Source organism: Mus caroli, unplaced genomic scaffold, assembly GCF_978045245.1.
Source record: "Mus caroli unplaced genomic scaffold, Mus_caroli_1 scaffold_9, whole genome shotgun sequence".
In the NCBI taxonomy this organism is placed as follows: domain Eukaryota; kingdom Metazoa; phylum Chordata; class Mammalia; order Rodentia; family Muridae; genus Mus; species Mus caroli.
This window is the reverse complement of record NW_028227264.1, coordinates 111732320-111739059: the sequence shown is the minus strand read 5'-3', so window position 1 is coordinate 111739059 and position 6740 is coordinate 111732320.

The window sequence follows — 6740 nt, the reverse complement described above, 5'->3', positions numbered from 1 at the left end:
TGTTGAGTGATTAAAAAAATCTGAGTTCCCCTGGAAGGGGAAACCATCTTTCTTCCCATGTTACTAACATTCAGCTCACCTTTATTTGTTTGTTTGTTTGTTGTTTGTTTTTCTTGTTTATTGAGTTGTTAAGTGTTTTTATAGTTGTCACTCTTTGGGACAGAGCATTCTCTTTAATATTTATCCTGAAATAACTAAAAAGAAGTGAAAATTACCTTTGATTTATGTCATGAAAAGTGGTGAGCCTACAAAAGAGGATTCCAGTTGTGCCTTTACTCTTTTAATGCTTACGGCCAGGCAGCACACTAAATGGTTGAGAGGACAAGACATAGCCTGTCCTTTCAAATGGGAATAAAGTGATTTTATATTTGGGAGATATTTTGATACTTGTATGGATCCCATTTATCAGACATATTCTCTAATGTAATATGGACTAGTGATGGTTGCTCTATTCTAAGTATTACCGTTCCCTTTTCAGACTATATTCAGTCTTAGGGGGAAACTAAATTCAAGGTCCCAGGCCCTGGGGCAGCTGGGGACTTCCCTATAGCTGATCAGCTTCGATTGTAAAGAGCTATCTGAGGTCAGACATCTTAGGGACAACTTCTCCGTCTTGCTGGCAGGGTTAAACAAGTTCATAGGCCTTTGTCCCTTTATCCCTCTGAGCTCTGGTCCTAAAATCTAGGAGAACTAACTAAGGATCTTGAAGCCAAGAGTTCTGAATACAGCCCAGTCTCCATCAGATAATCCTTTGTTTAACATAAAATGTCAAAATACAAGTGGATAACGCTACAGCTCCTGCCCCACCTTATTTTGTGTTCCTATCCTTGAAAATGTTGTACAATCTCCCTTCAGGGATGTGCTTCCAATCCTGAACTGGCCACCTTCCAGAGCGCTCAGAAAATAAAGCTTTCATTTTTAAGCTTCCATCTCTAAAATCAGTTTTTTTCAGCTTCCATCCCCAACCCAACAATGGTCACATCTCAGTGGAGATCTCAATTATGTTGATAAATATTTCTATGATACTTCCTATAGAGTCCATGACGCTATAAAAGCTGAGAACAGTAGAAATGAGTCTCTCCACCAAGACAGTGAATTACAGTGCAGTTGTGAATATTATTTTAAATTGTTTAAATTAACGTTATAAAACACTTAGCATCTGAATCTCCTGAAGCAGATAGAAAATCAGTTCATGGGGAGGTCAAGTAATTTGTCTAAAAAGGCACTTTGGCCATTAAATCTCAAAGGTAATTTTTCATTTTATTTAGTTTTTCTTTTCTTTTTTCTTTTAACAAAAGATGAGCACTTTAGAGGGAAGTTTGTAGGTTGAGAAGTACAATTATGTCTCACATGATCTCTCTCCTCGAAAAACATAAAGTTTTCTCCACTGTCAGCATCCTTTACTGGAGCTAAGCATGGTGCTATTTTCCTCTGAGGCCAGGACTCAGGAGTCTGAGGCAAGAAAATTATGAGTTTTAGACCAGCTTGGGCTACCCAGCAAGTTCAGACTATCTCAGGCTATAGTAAGACTATTATAAAAGCAACTCTAAAAGACTATTATCAAAGCAACAAAATGAAAAAAAAACCCTCCCCAGCCACATGTCCATTAATAATCCTGTGTACAACAAAAAAAATCAAAAAGAAAAACTAAAACAACACAGGAGTTAGTGTAATTGTTACAATCAATGAACCCACGGTGGCGCCTTACTATGCAGACTTCACAGTTCACATTAAGGTTCATTTTGGATGCAATGCATTCTGTGGATTTGGACATAGGTCTAACAATCTATCATTACATATTACATACCATTGAAATTATTAACTTTCGTGATAAACAAGGAGTTTCAGGAACTCCTCCAAGCCGTCATTACATTCTTCCCTCCAACACCTTGGCCTTCTCTTCTTTCTTCACAATTTGCATTTTTGAGAGTGTTGTGCAGTGCATTTGTGTGCTCTACAATATGAGATGTGTAAGCAGCGTACAAACTGTTCACACCGACCACAGTGTCTTCCATGTCTTTTGTTTGATAGGTCATTACTTTTTAACACAGTAAACAGCCCATTTTCTCAACGTAAAAAAAAAAAAATCAAAAAACAAAAACAAAAACCATTGCTTTATCCATTGAGGGAATGCCAATATTGGTTGCTTTCAGGCTTGGGCAATTTATATAAATAGTTACTACAAACATGTTTGAACATTTTTGTATGGAAATTATTTTCAAATCTTGCAGGTAATGCAAAAGAACATACTTATTGATTGTATGGGTGATATGTGGTCAAGTTAGTCATAGGATGATGATATGATGGTGATGGTGATGATTTTGTTACTGTCTTCATGTCTGTGGTTGAGAACTTGTGCCATGGCACAGGCACACATGTAAGGTCAGAGGCCAACTTGGAGGTGACATTTGCACCACTGTGAGTTGGACTTTGGGTCCCCAGACTTGTTTTCTGATGCTTTTGTAGCCAGCAAGCACTTTTACCCAATAGGCTATCTCACAGACCCCACGCTCAGCTTTCTAGGGAACCTGGTGTACGACTTTGCACTGTGTCAGCACCCTTTGCATTCCCACTAGGATTGGGGATCCCTGCCGCTTCACATACTTACTATTGTCAAGTATGGAGGGCTATTTTTAGTGGGTGTATAGTGCTGTTACATTTAGTCTTCCTTTCCCTGATGAAATACCTTTTTATATGCTTTCTACCTTATCATGGATGCTAAAGTCTTTGACCCATTTTTTTTTCCTAATGACTTTAGTATTTATTTTTGAGTTTGAAGAGTAATTTACATATTTTGGATAACAGTCATGGATCAGGTATGTTTCTAAAAAAAAGTATTTCCTTCTTTTTGTCAGCAACTTATGAGTCTTTTTAATTTCAACAGGGTCTTCTTTATCTCTGTGCTCTCTATCACGGATTATGTCCTTGTTGTGTGCAAAAGTTCATTGCCAAATAGAGTTAAGAAGCACTTCTACTTTTGTCTTCTACAAATGATTGCAGAACACTATTACAATAGTATCCTTTTTGTTTGTTTTGGTTTCTTCTCAAGACAGAATCTCCCAGTGTATGGTATCTACCCCACCCCACCCCACCCCAACCCCCGCTGTACCGGAGCTCACTCTGTGGAGCCCACTCTGGATGAAAACTCCGAGATTCACCTGTTCCTGCCTGTGTATAATAGTACTCTTAAATGTTTGTCAAATTTTACTAGTGAATTTATCTGTGCCCGACGATTTCTGCTTATGAAATTAATTGATCATTCCATCAATTTATTTAATAATCATATGCCTATTCAGATTTTCTCTTTCTTTTTGTGTGAGTATAATTTGGCTATTTAAAATGTTATGAAAATGCAAATTTAAAATATAGTTTTCTGTACATTTAATGAGAACAAATAAGGAATAAAGCTAACACACAAATATATGATTTTTGTTTTCTGCATTGGTCTTAGTAGGAGGATACTTTAATTTTTAGACTCTTTTATTCAGTCTTTCCTACTTTCTTTTCTTCCTGTGTGTTTGGGGTGGGCATGTGGGCATAGAAGTGTATGTGAGCACAGATGTATGTGCACGTGTGTGTGCATGCATGTTTATGTGTGTGCACATATGTGTATGTATGTGTGTTCATGTGTGTGTGGATATACATGTGAGGTACATCTTGTACAATATAGTTTGACCCCATGGGGTGTCGTTCTGGACTACTCCCCACGTTCTATGTTGAGACAGGATCATTTAATTGAGTTCATCGCTTGCTGGTTAAAATCTAATTAGCCAGCCTGCTCCAGAAATCTTTTGCCTCTACTTCCCAAATGATGAGATTGGGTGGACTATCATATCTGTCCCATCACTGATGGGTGCTGAGGGCCTGAACTTTGATTTTGGTTTCTCATTTGCATGTAGACACACACACACACACATTTATATGCAAACAACCTTAAAAATAAAACCATGAAATTGACTTTATTCCACTGCTTCCTAATTTCTATACTAATATATATATGTGTGTATATAATATTATTTATTACATATATTTATATTTTACGTATAATATACTAAATAAATATATACAGTATATATGTTACATATATAGTCAAAAAGGATATATATTATATATAGCACATATATTATATGATGTCATGAGGCAGGTCCTCTTAAATCCAAAATACCAGGTTAATGCAGATGACAAAAATTTACTGTAACCAAGCTGCTACGGATTGATCAGGGCCAGAGAACAGACTTGGGAGCTGAAGAGAAATTGCACAGCTTATATGGACGGTGAGATCATAAGGGGAGGGGAATGCAGGGTGGACTGTAGTGTTGTTTAATCATATCTTGGCATAAGGGGTTGCACAATGAATTTTCACCAATCAGGTTAGGAGTGGGTTCCTGAGCCTGGGAACATGAACTTAGTTTGACCCTGCCAGAAAGATGGAGAAGTTATCCTTAAGATGTCTGAACACAACAAGCCTCTTCCGGTCAGAAAAGCACCAGGGTAGCTAGGGAGCAGGATCGGCTGACACTCGCCAGCTACCCACAACACTTGCCACAGGATCTTAAGACTTCTGGTGAGTGGAACACAGCTTCTGCTCCAATCCAATTGCGCGCAGGACCTGAGACTGCATTAGTTAGGGAAGCAGAAACCGGCCTGAGTAGGGCCACAGGCCTCATCCGGCCGGAACAGCACCGGTGTAGCTAGAGCGCAGGGTCGGCTGACACCCACCAGCTACCCAAGACCCCCGCCACAGGATTTTGATACTGCTGGTGAGTGGAACACAGCTTCTGCTCCAATCTTTAAACAGTGACAACGACAACAACTAACCCCAGAGATTACCAGATGGCGAAAGGTAAACGTAATAATCTAACTAACAGAAACCAAGACCACTCACCATCATCAGAACCCAGCACTCCCACTTCGCCCAGTCCAGGGCACCCCAACACACCGGAAAAGCTAGACACGGATCTAAAAGCATATCTCCTGATGATGGTAGAGGACTTCAAGAAGGACTTTAATAACACACTTAAAGAAATACAGGAGAACACTGCTAAACAGGTAGAAGACATTAAAGAGGAAGCACAAAAATCCCTTAAAGAATTGCAGGAGAACACTGCTAAAGAGTTACAAATCCTTAAAGAAAAACAGGATAACATAATCAAACAGGTAGAAGTCCTTAATGAAAAACAGGAAAACACATCCAAACAGATGATGGAAATGAACAAAACCATACTAGACCTAAAAAGGAAAGTAGACACAATAAAGAAAACCCAAAATGAGGCAACACTGGAGATAGAAACCCTAGGAAAGAAATCTGGAACCATAGATACGAGCATCAGCAACAGAATACAAGAGATGGAAGAGAGAATCTCAGGTGCAGAAGATTCCATAGAGAACATCGGCACAACAATCAAGGAAAATGTAAAATGCAAAAAGATCCTAACTCAAAACATCCAAGAAATACAGGACACAATGAGAAGACCAAACCTACGGATAATAGGAGTGGATGAGAATGAAGATTTTCAACTCAAAGGACCAGCAAACATCTTCAACAAAATTATAGAAGAAAACTTCCCAAATCTAAAGAAAGAGATGCCCATGAACATACAAGAAGCCTACAGAACTCCAAATAGACTGGACCAGAAAAGAAATACCTCCAGACACATAATAATCAGAACAACAAATGCTCTAAATAAAGATAGAATACTAAAAGCAGTAAGAGAAAAAGGCCAAGTAACATATAAAGGCAAGCCTATCAGAATTACACCAGATTTTTCACCAGAGACTATGAAAGCCAGAAGATCCTGGACGGATGTTATACAGACACTAAAAGAACACAAATTCCAGCCCAGGCTACTATACCCAGCCAAACTCTCAATTAACATAGATGGAGAAACCAAAGTATTCCACCACAAAACCAAATTCACATATTATCTCTCCACGAATCCAGCCCTTCAAAGGATAATAACAGAAAAAAACCAATACAAGGACAGGAACCACACCCTAGAAACTACAAGAAGGTAATGCCTCAACAAACCTAAAAGAAGACAGCCACAAGAACAGAATGCCAACTTTAACAACAAAAATAACAGGAAACAACAATTACTTTTCCTTAATATCTCTTAATATCAATGGACTCAACTCCCTGATAAAAAGACATAGACTAACAAACTGGCTACACAAACAAGAACCAACATTTTGCTGCTTACAGGAAACTCATCTCAGAGAAAAAGATAGACACTACCTCAGAATGAAAGGCTGGAAAACAATTTTCCAAGCAAATGGTATGAAGAAACAAGCTGGAGTAGCCATTCTAATATCTGATAATATTGACTTCCAACCCAAAGTCATCAAAAAAGACAGGGAGGGGCACTTCATACTCATCAAAGGTAAAATCTTCCAAGAGGAACTATCAATCCTGAATATCTATGCTCCAAATACAAAGGCAGCTTCATTCATTAAAGAAACTTTAGTAAATCTCAAAGCACACATTGCACCTCATACAATAATAGTGGGAGACTTCAACACACCACTTTCACCAATGGACAGATCATGGAAACAGAAACTAAACAGGGACACAGTGAAACTAACAGAAGTTATGGATCAAATGGATCTGGCAGATATCTACAGAACATTTCACCCTAAAACAAAAGGATATACCTTCTTCTCAGCACCTCATGGTACCTTCTCCAAAATTGACCACATAATTGGTCACAAAACAGGCCTCAACAGATACAAAAATATTGAAA